Below are 11,918 nucleotides of genomic sequence, written 5' to 3' on the forward strand. Positions count from 1 at the left end.
TCCACAAACGCCCCTCCTCTCTCTATCAGCAGCCTATAAATATCAAGATAAGCCTCCATCATGGGGGATCGATCAATCACTTCTTTTACTGGAAAAGCTCTCTTGAGCATCTACTGTGAAAAGATCTGAATTAGGCATCAGAGAATCCCCTATCAGGTCAACCCGGCTCTCCCCTGTCATCTCTTCTGTGCAGGTCAGCTAAAACACCAGAAACTGCAGGGAAGATCACCCGGTCAATTTTTACCGCATCACTCACGAACATGAATTATCACTTCAAAAGTACAATTAAGCAATGTGGAACGAATTAGATGACATAAGTGAAGAACGATTGAAAGCATTGGACTTCATGCAAGTGCAAAAGTCGATGACAAACGAGTTAAGCAAAAAGGCTATCAAGAGGGCCAGATGATCATAAAGGCCGTTTCACCAATTGTAGCAAAGACCAACCAATTCGGTAAGTGGTCTCCCACTTAGGAAGGTCCTTCTAAAATTTGTCAAGTCTTACAAAGAAGAGTGTATAGGCTTCAAGATTTAAATGGACAGATCCAATTAAGGCCAACAAACGGGAAATACCTCAAGAAATATTACCCTACTATTTGGGAATTGATATGAGGGATACAGTAAATTGGCCTAAGAAAAGACGGACCATATATATATATATATATATATATTTATATTGACCGTTTGAAAAGTAAGCTTGTTCCAAAAGAAATGAAATCTCAGAAGTTAAGGAGTACTAAGGGGCATTCCCCCTAGATTTCACAGGTTCACAGACTTGAAATTTTAAAATGTTCAAGGAAGGTGGCCTACCAAATTTCTAGTTTGTTATCTACCTACACTAAGTTTTGATCAGCTTCAAGCAGCTCTTGCTCCTAAGACTTTGTTTTTTAGCTATATTCTCAGACTTTATCCCAAAGGTGCTAGTTCAGCAAATAAGGCTTGAATATAATGATTGTTCACCACCATTTTCCTCTCTTCAGCAACCTTTTCAGATTGGAGACGATGGATTTCTTCATCCAATTCTTTGATTTTGTATTCTGAGGCAATGGAAGCTTGTTTGAGTTCTCCTAATCGAGTTTTTCTGGTTTGCATCTAAAGGGAGGAAGTCTTGTGATGGTCAACTGAAGCTTTGATTTCTTTCATTCCTTCAAGTGCTTAAGGAACAGAACCACCAATGATCAAACTTAACTCTCTAGCGTACGCCGCCCAGTCACGTTGAGCAGTTGTCAAGCTAGGATTAGCCAGCAGTGCGTTGAAAACCCTCTCCATGATGGTTGTTTGCTTACGCTCAGAAACTTCTTTTTTCGAGAGACCCTTCAATTAAGTTATAGAGGGCTCGTGGTTGATCAATTCCAGAAGGGGTCTAAGGAGAATCAATGAGGATGATCTCTTGGGGGAAGGTTAGGAGAAGTCTCAGAAGCTCTCAGTTGAGCCATCATGTTATCAAAGTCAGTGAGAGGGGGAGAAGTCTGCAATCAATGAATAAGGGTCGTTAGAATTTAAAATTATTTAAATATAGAGATAAATCAAAGGAAATCTTTTACCTCTTCAAAATCTTTAGGAGATAAGAAAGTTGACATAGTAGGAAAGGTTGTATGGCGGCTTGATGTAGCTTTGCTCTCAATTTTCTTAGCTAGATTTGAGTGATCACCAAAAGTTCCAGAAACTGCAATAGGATGAAGGGACATGTCAGTTTCTTCTTCAAATGACTTTGAAGAAGAGCTGGATGCTTGAGTAGTTGACAGCAATGGGGTGCGACCAACTACAAAAGAAGCAACCTTTGTTGTTGTTGAAGTTGTTCGCTTTCCTATTCTGAGTCGCTTCAAAGGAGGGTCATCTTCAGGATGCTCATCCCTTGAGAAGCCAAAATGTTCTTCAATAGGCTGTGTTTCTTCTGGAGCATTAGATTGTTCTTGGGGAGCAGAAGTTGGCAGGGCATTTGAAAATAAGAATTAGTAGAAGGAAGAAAATATTGTGAAGGCTCAAGGTAGAAGAAAAATACCAAGGCTAGGATGGTATATGACCCTGGCCGCATTGTCCCTCACACTGAGCCACTCATAATCAGTGGCAAGTAAGCCTGTGAAGGTTACATGCTCAGTCGCCTCAAAAGCTTTGGTGCTCGCTACTTTAGCATAGCAAAGGGGGCATTTGGAAAAGGAGGTTGTTTCTCCATTAGGCGAGTAAACTCTCAATGAAAACGATCAAATTTGATGAGAATACCACAGGGTTCTTTACTCGCATTTACTGACTAAACCATGAATTCATGGTGACTGATGGTTTCTAGTCTTTCTACAGCCTTTCAGTGTTTCTCCTTCATAGCTTGATGGTCTGGATCATATTTGATGTGAAATGCTTTTTCATATGTAAGTATGGATTCGTAAAAGGGATTACCTTTGACCATTTTAAGATTCTTCTTCTTTTCGTCCTTTTAATAGCACACTAGAAATAGAGCCAACATTAGAGTCTTCGCTATGGGAAAAAGTGGTTGACATGTGGTCAGACAACCTCTCTTCGAGTTCACTATAGAAGTAAGATGGTCACCAAGTTCTGAAATCTTCGATGACACAAGACTGAAAATAGAATGGAGTGAATTCGGAAAGCACCAATGTTTTTAGCTTGGCTGAGGCCAAATTGATGTCTGAGGAATTGAGGCTTGTAACACTCACCTCCACACAAGTTGTTTTTCGAATGTCCAAGGCTGGTCCCGAGATGGAGATCACGACAAGTAAGAAAATCTGCCCACAGATCGGAGTTGGCCATAGGATCATCAAGAGCTGAAGATAACCACTCAAGAATATTTCTTGGTGAATGAAAAGTGATAAAGGATTCAGGAGAGCGTTCTATGGATAAACCAAAGAAGAAGTTGAAATACTCTTGACGGGATATTGGTGGGGCTGACATGGTCATAGAAGAAGAACCACGACTGAAGAGTATTTCGGACCTGGACAAGGTAGATTTCAAGAAAGTAAGCTCTCAACCAAATTTGCAACACCCAAAATGGACCTCCACCATTGGTGAAGTAATCCTTGAGTACTTCGTTGCAACCATGATACAAAGATGATAGAACGAATGCTGCAAGATTTATCGGTGACCATCGGCCAAAGCATTGGCTAACTTGAGGTAGGCCTTGGTGATTTTATTTTCTGGTGTGCAAATCAGGCAACGACAGATCCAAGTAAGCAGAAAGGTAATGTATTCGTTTCTGTTACTGGACCCTGGTCATGCCTGTAGGTCTCAACATAATGGGGGTAAATGCACCTTTTGTCAAACTCTAAGTCGTTCTCATCAAAAGAGCCAAAAGAGGCTCCATTAAGTTCCTCACCTTAGGATTTGAGGTCAAGTAAGGCTCCCATGTCAGGGAGGGTTGAACCGACCATACCACAAGGGAAATGAAAAGAGTTGGTCGACTGTGACCAGAAACACATGGCGGCTTGAAGAAGAGGTCAGTCAGGGGTCATTGGAAACTTCATTAGTTGGACGGGCTGGAAGATTCCCAGTTGGTTCCACTCATCAGATTTGGCCTCAGTCATTCGTTCGAACCAATCACTCTAGTGATCAAGGTGAAGAGGCCAGAAGCGGCGCCAGGCTTTTTTTGCTTCTTCGTTCACAGGTTCGGCCTATCTAAGAGAAAGATTTCTTTTCCTATAGCTTGGAAAGTTTGAGATTGGAAAAGGAGGTGAAGGGAGTAAGGGGCCAACGGCAAAATGGGAACCATGGAAGATCAATACCTCAATCCAGACTGAGACGGCACCCAGAGATCCTCAGTCACGCGCTAGTTGTTCTTCAAGGTGTCGAACATCATTCCGGGGATTGGAAGAATTCATGATTCCTCTGAGGGTGAAAAGTAGTAGCAGATGGGGGGAAGAATCTGAATGGAGAAGAAGATGAATAGTGTTTCAGTCGGTTCCAAGGTCTTCTAAGGAAGGGAAAATAGCTTGCATAAATTGCGCCGGTCACAAGACACGTGTTACTATTGCATTAGAAGAATCAGAGGTTGACTGATTACGTCAATCAAAGGCATTTTGAATTAATGTTTTTAAATTTTAAATTATACCGCCAAGGGGATGTAATGACATGATCTTTATACTATGAGAGAATTAAGCTAACTGCATCTCAAGTATAACGAGACATAATCCAATCATACTTTGGGCCAATAAATGGCATCGTATAATGGATTATGAGGGACAATTGTTGATGGTGAATTTTGGATTTATTGGTTGATTCTTTATGTGGCATAACTGCATCGAGTTCTTATCAAGAGGAAAACAAATCTGAAGTGTTGGAGGTTTATTATAAGGCTAATTGGTTCGGATAGGTGCCTATTGGTTGAGAGAAGGATAAAGAAGTGGGAACGGTTATTCAACCGATCAATGTATTTGAAATTGAATGCCATTATTTAAAGGGGAAAGAAATTCGGGCAGAGGATAATCAACTCAACAAACAACACCAATTTTCAAGTTTTATATCTTTTGTAGACATAAATTTAAAGTAGGATTCTTGTTTTCTTTTAGTTGCAAGATTTGTCTTTCAACAAGTTTCCCAACTAGTGAAACTCTTAGTTGCAATTCTCAGAATTCTATCTCAATGTAATGACTATCATTCTTTGGGATTCAAATTCCTTTGTTTATTCTTGAGTTTGATTTTCTTATTCTTTTGGATCTCCATTAGTTTTCCAACCTTAAGGTTTTAAGTTACCGTAGCAATCGAGGCATGAGAGGACTTAATTCGCTTTGATTGATGTCAGATTTACATTGAATCCATTAGAAAAGGATTATGGCACACTTGAGCAAAAAATAAAATGGCCAGCATATAGTAGGAGTTTGAGAGGGAATTATAGCCAACAGAGAGTCGAAATCGAGACAAGTGCCCTAAAATGTGCAAAAGATGGAAGCGCTTTCACTAGATGGTATTTCTACACTCTAATCCCCAAAAAATGTTGTTGTTGTTTTTGGTCATTTGGAGCTACTGCTAGGGGTGCAACAGGGTCGGGTTGGGCTAGGTTTCTTAAGACCCTAGCCTAACCCTTAGTCCCTTTAACTATACCCAAATCCGCCCTAACCTTGACTCAGAGCCACAAAACATCAACCCAGGCCCAAACCTTACCCGCCCTAATTGGGCCTGATTTTTCAGGGTCAGGCCGGGGTGACCCTGATTGACCCTGACCCTGACTCTAACCTCGATTTGCCATCAAGGGCTAGGATGACCTTGATTGACCCTGACCTTGACCTTGACCCTGACCCTGACCCTGATTTGCCATCAAGGGTCGGGTATACCTTTATTTAAAAAAATAAAAATAAAATAAAAAAACAAAAAATTGGGTAAAAAAAGCAAGAGAGATCGGTAAGAAGATATATTGGGGGTTCTGAGGTGTCAATGACTCAAAGTCAAACATAATCTAAAATTAGGTTAATATCAAGGTTAACATCAGGGTTATGACCAAAGTCAACATTAGGGGCAAAAACCTAGGCCAAGTTAGGCCAAAAGTCAGGGTAAAAAAATCAGGGCTAAGTTCAAGGCAAGCCAAAGACATCAACCCTTACCCGTCATGACCCTGACTCAATATCAGAAATTTTAGGGTCGAGCTGGCCCTCAGGGCCAAAATTTTTTATTCGATACTTATTCGGGATCAGGGCGGGCTAAAGGCGGGTTCGGGTAGTTAGGGCCAAACTTGCACCCCTGCTATTGCTATAATTTCCTTGGTTTTGTTCCACAATCTTTTGTGGGTTCCCATCTGTTATTATGTTTTCACCAATGTATGCCAATGGCATTGTACCTTTATATTGGCTAGTGTTTTTTTTTTTTTGGGCCCCTTCTGGTTCATGGCTTCTTCTATATTTGGTTATGAAGAGGTTTCTGTAAATTAGACTTATAGAAATTTTCTTTACTCTATTCGATTTTTATTTAAGGTGTCTTTAGTGATTTGTAGTTACTAGACCACTCTCTAGATCTGACCAATCATCTCATGACCAACAGCCACATGGGCAAGGTGTCACATAGGCTTTGTTTTGTGATTAGTAATTTGAGTTAGACAGTTGTACCTATTTAGTTGTAAATCTTCTTTTAATCATTCTTGTAATCTTAATCACATTTTATATATAAAAGAGATTATTTCAGGGGTTTCTCTCATTAAGAGAGAACTCATCTTGAAACTTTGTCATTGTATCAGAGCAGTAGTAGAGAAAACTTCTCTCGAGCGAAGAAGATAGCAATGGCGAGTTCCACCGTTTCATTTCCTTATCCAAGCTCCCTGATTGTGTCGAATTTTGTGACAATAAAGCTCACACCGGACAACTTCCTTCTATGGGAAACACAAATTCTCTCGTTGATCGAGCGTGAGGATATGATCGAGTTCATGAATGGAGAGTGTCCTTCACCAGATCGAGAGATCAAGAACGTTGATGGGAAGACGATCGTGAAGCCAAACTTTATGTCATGGATTCGGACAAATCGCCTGGTTAAAGCTTGGATCACTGAAACATTATCGAAGGAGGTTCTTGGATTGGCAGTCGGAGTCAAGACATCCTTTGAGGTATGGAATACTCTGGCCGAAGCTTTTTCCCAAGCCTCAGAATCTCGTAAGTTTGAGCTTTTATCCAAGCGACACTTTCTCAATAAGAAAGATTAAATTCCTCTTTCCACCTATTTGATTGATTTCAAGAGAGTTTGTGACCAGCTTAGATTACAAGAACCCTCGATTGGGAAGCATGTTCCTGATCAGAGGAAAGGTGTTTCTACTTTTGACAAATCTTGGCTCATCCTATGAGAATTTTGGCACCACAATGTTGAAACCCCCAGTGCCAAGTTACAACGAGCTGATTCCTCTCTTACAAAGTCATGATCTGGGTAACAAAGGTAACAATGCAGAACTTCCTAATTTCCATCAAGCATTTCTTGGAGAAAAGAATGGTAGATTGAATACCAAGCAGAATAGAGGTCGTGAATCTTACTTTTCTTCTCAGCGAGGGAGGCGAAGTTCATTTTCCTCTCAGGGCAGAGGTTTTCCTCAGAATACTAGATCTGATTTCAGTGATGACAAGGAGAACAGAGCTTAACAGGGAAAAACTCAGGTGTCGCATGATAACAAAGGCAATAATTCCTCTAGTTCGGTCATTAAGTTCCAGATTTGCCAAAAATTAAGTCATGGGGCTCTGAAACATTGGGGGAGGTTTGATAATAGCTACCAACCTAATGACATTCCACAGGCTCTTACTACTATGCAATTGAGCGATTCCCAGGACATCGAGTGGTTTCCTGATACCAGCGCTACAGCACACATCAATGATTCCCTAGGTACTCTTCAAGACTTAACTCCATATCTGGAAACACACACAATCATGGTAGGAAATGGTGATAGATTACCTATTTCACATATTGGTAAAGGTAAATTAACAATTGGAGGAATATTTTTACCATTGAAGGACGTTTTACTAGTACCTTCTATTCAAAAGAGTTTATTGTCAGTTTCCAAACTTACCAGTGATTATCCTTGCTCTTTTGAGTTTAACAAGGATGGTTTTGTGGTCAAGGACCTTCGAACAAAGAGGATTTTGGCATCGGGGAGTAGGCAAGATGGACTCTATGCTTTTGATGCTAATTACTCTGTTGATCCACAACCTGCAGCATACTTCTCTTCTCGTTTTCAGTCCACAACTGAAGACATATGGCATCAAAGGCTTGGTCATCCTCAAAGGAAGACAGTCAATTTTCTTCATAGTAGAGGTTCCATTTCTGTTACTAAAGCTTCTGAACATCTGTGTTCAAGTTGTCAACTTAGCAAAAGTACAAAACTGCCTTTAATTATTCATTTACTAGAAATTGTGCACCACTTGCTCGTATACATTGTGATTTGTGGGGAAAAGCCCCTGTTGCTGGTGTACAATGTTTCAGATATTATGTTGTTTTTTGTGGATGATTTTTCCCGATATATATGGTGGTACCCACTTAAACGAAAATCAGATTTTTTCAAGACTTTCTTGGATTTTCAGTGTATGGTAGAACAACAGTTAAATGTCAAGATTAAGGAGTTTCAATCTGATGGGGGAGGAGAGTTTTCAGATAAGGTCTTTTTACAATATCTTGCTCACTGTGGGATTGTGCATCATTTATCTTGTCCGGGTACACCAGAGCAGAATAGCGTGGCTGAAAGAAAACATCGTCACATCATAGAGTTGGGACTGGCTATATTGTATGCCTCTTCAGTACCTTATCGGTTTTGGGTAGAAGCATTTCCCACAGCTGTTTTTCTTATCAACCGTCTCCCTTCTACAATATTGAGCATGGATTGTCCTCTTACTGTTCTACTTGGCAAGAAACCAAATTATTCCATGTTACGGGTGTTTGGTAGTCAGTGTTATCCTTACTTGCGTGATTATGCACCAAATAAGTTTGCTCCTCGTTCTTTGCCATGCGTGTTTTTGGGCTACAGTGACAAGCATAAGGGTTACCATTGTCTTCATTTTGCTACAGGTCGAGTGTATATTTCTCGACATGTTGTGTTTGATGAACGGTTATTTCCCTTGAAAGTCTCTTCCTTTACAATTGGTATTACTCAACCTGACCTAGCTGTTTCAGATTTTGTTCCCTTTGAACGTTGGCTGCCTTCATCTCAGTCCCCACCAGATGTTTCTTCAGTAGTACCCTCTGTTTCTCCTGCTACTAATGTTTGGTTTCCTCAACAAGATGATTCTACCCCCTATGTTTCTTCCTCTGCTTTGACGTTTGTGACCTCAATACTGCCCAGCACTGCATTACCTGTTACGGAGCCAACTCTGTTTTTTCCTTTATCTTCAACGATTGAACCAGCCCATCATGCTATGCAACCCACTTCAATTGACTGTGCTCTTGACCATGCTATGCAGCCCACTTCAGTCATGGATCATCATCTCGGCCCAATAGGTGACCCTATTGTGATTTCTATTGTGCCTCTCTCACTTCATGTTCAGCCTAATTCGATTCCAAAGGCGTTTGATCAGGTGGTTTCTTCCTTACCCACCTCTTCTAATGTTGTTCAACCCTCTTCTACACATTCCATGGTTACGCGTAGTCGTGCTGGGGTTCATAAACCCAATCCCAATTACATGCTAATGGCATCCTCCATTCCAACAGAGCCCACTTCTGTTAAGGCTGCACTTAAGCATTCTGGCTGGAAGTCTGTAATGCATGCTCTCGCCCAAAATCAGACCTGGACTTTAGTACCACGTACCCCCTCCATGAATGTAGTTGGCTGTAAATGGGTTTTTAAAACCAAACTTCATGCTAATGGTTCCTTGGAACACCGTAAAGCACGGCTTGTAGCAAAGGGTTTTAATCAACGTGAGGGTGTTGACTTTCTTGAGACTTTTAGTCTGGTCATTAACCGGGGTCAATTTGACTAGTTCTTACAATTGCTATTGTGTTACATTGGCCTATTCGGCAGCTCGATGTGAAGAATGCCTTTCTTCACTGGTATTTGGATACCCCAGTATACATGAGTCATTCACCGGGCTTCGTTGATTCCAGTCAGCCGAATGCCGTGTGTTGTTTACAACGGGCGTTGTATGGTCTTCGTCAAGCGCCCCGTGCTTGGTTTGACCAATTTAGCACTATTTTGCTCTCATTTGGGTTTTTCTGGAACACCTCTGACTCCTCTATGTTTGTATATCGACGTCATGGTCGGGTTTTAGTTCTTCTTCTTTATGTTGACGATATTGTCCTTACAGGGAATGACTCCATTTTTTTTGGACTCGTTTGTGGTTACTCTCGGTACTCGGTTTGCCATGAAGGATTTGGGTTCCTTACATTATTTTCTGGGAGTTGAGGTCACTTCCACCTCTACAGGGTTGTTTCTTTCCCAGTCCAAGTATGCCCAAGATATCTTGCGACGTGCTTATATGGCTGATATAAAATCAACATCAACCCCTATGGTGCTTCAACCCGATATGACTGATACTGCGCCTTTCTCTGATATTACTCTGTTTCGGAGCATTGTTGGTGCCTTACAGTATCTTACCATGACTAGGCCTAATCTCTCTTATGCCGTGAACTTTGTGTGTCAGTATATGCACACTCCAACTGTTGCCCATTTTGGTATGGTTAAACGAATTCTTCGTTATGTCTGTGGTACTTTAGATGTTGGGATACGGATTCTACGTGATAGCTCTCTTGATTTGTTTGCCTTTTCTGACTCTAATTGGGTTGGGTGTCCTGTTACCCGTCGTTCAACTACGAATTTTTGTACCTTTCTTGGAGCTAATTGTATTTCTTGGAGTGCTAAGAAGCAGCCTACTGTTGCAAGGTCGAGCATTGAGGCGAAGTATCGGGCCATGGCCTCTACAATAGCAGAGTTGACTTGGTTGTCTTTTCTCCTTCGTGATCTTGGTGTCTCTCAACCGCGGCCTGCCGTACTGTTTTGTGATAACCTGAGTGCCCTTCGCAAGATGGTTAACCCTGTCTTTCTTTCTCATACAAAACATATGGAGATCGACTATCACTTCGTTCGTGAGAAGGTCGCTCTCGGTTCTCTGATCACTCGTTTTGTTCCATCCTCTCAGCAGTTGGCTGATGCCTTTACTAAGCCGTTAGCTCGCCGAGCGTTTCATGGCATCTGTGTCAAACTTGGTATGTGCCTTCGTCCCCAGTCTAGTTTGAGGGGGGATATTAGACCACTCTCTAAATCTGAACAATCATCTCATGACCAACAGCCACATGGGCAAGGTGTCACATAGGCTTTGTTTTATGATTAGTAATTAGAGTTAGACAGTTGTACCTGTTTAGTTGTAAATCTTCTTTTAATCATTCTTGTAATCTTAATCATATGTTATTGATATAGCCAAAATAACCCCTCGGTGGGGGCCATGACACGTGTCGCCTCTGAGACACGTGTCCACCGCCAGACGAAGGGTCCAAGAGACCACTCACAGTCGAGCACGCGCAATCACCGAGGCACGCCCGCAGAATCATGCGGGATCACGTCGTCTGCATGGGGGGAATATTCCCCCCAGAAGGTTGGACGTATTCGAGTAGGACTCTAAGAAGGCCGAAGGGGGAAAAACCCTAAGGCCAAAGAGCTATATAAGAGGGCACGGAAGAAAGGGGAAGGTAAGCTCTAACACCCTCACCATTACCCCCTTATTGAACTGTGCGGCCGACCCTGACTTGAGCGTCGGAGGACTAACCCCGGACAAAGTTCCGGGCCTCCGTCGTCTGTGTTTGTGTAGGTTGGATCAGCGGGGTTTTTGGCAGCAACAGATTGGCGTCGTCTGTGGGAACGACGGTAATGGTGGGAAGAACCTACAACCGAAGAAGGACGAGAGCGACGTCCAACGTAGACATAGGGGAAGAACCTTCAGGGGAGCTTCCTCCCTCGGCGGAGACTGGACGAGAAAGAGGTCATGATGACCGGGAAGTGTCCGTCAGATACCAGCGGTCGGCTGGATATTCAGTACGGGAAGGCAGCGACCATCAGCCTCCCGCTGCCCAGGAATACGTGACAAGGCAGCAGTTCGAAGACCTCCAGAACAAATACAACCGGATGGCAGAGACTATGAGGGAGGTCTCCAAAGCTGTCTCCCATAAGACCGGCGGAGCACCCCCAGGGACGCACGTCCAGTTCGAGAGGGCTCGAGAAGAAGACCGAAGCAGTACGGGATCAACGAGGGCCGGCCGTGATCCTCGAAGCCGAGCAAGAGAGAGTCCCGCGCCCCGAAGTAGGACGCGACGCAACGCAAGAGACCCGCATGGGGATCAGCACCAAGGGGACAAACAGAGGTCCGAGGACTCGGGATTAAAGAGGATGATCTTAGACCTGAAAGACGAGATCAGAAAGGTGGCAGAAAACCAGACAGGGAACCGCGAGCCCGACCTTACCAATGATACGGCCTTAGCTGACGAGGTCATGAGGGACCCGCTCCCAATCGGTTTCCGCCTGCCCAAGTACGACA

The 11,918-nt window shown here is 42.6% G+C and overlaps 1 long non-coding RNA gene across 1 annotated transcript; it reads right to left on the minus strand.

Annotated features, from left to right (window-relative positions):
- Positions 1 to 621: 621 nt before the first annotated feature.
- On the minus strand, positions 622 to 3,985 carry LOC122067244. Its single transcript, XR_006136635.1, has 3 exons — positions 1,779 to 3,985; positions 1,545 to 1,666; positions 622 to 1,469 (listed from the first exon to the last, which is right to left on the minus strand). It is a non-coding gene; the product is annotated as an uncharacterized LOC122067244 (long non-coding RNA).
- Positions 3,986 to 11,918: the final 7,933 nt, after the last annotated feature.

This window comes from Macadamia integrifolia, unplaced genomic scaffold (genome assembly GCF_013358625.1).
Source record: "Macadamia integrifolia cultivar HAES 741 unplaced genomic scaffold, SCU_Mint_v3 scaffold2778, whole genome shotgun sequence".
Taxonomy (NCBI): Eukaryota; Viridiplantae; Streptophyta; class Magnoliopsida; order Proteales; family Proteaceae; genus Macadamia; species Macadamia integrifolia.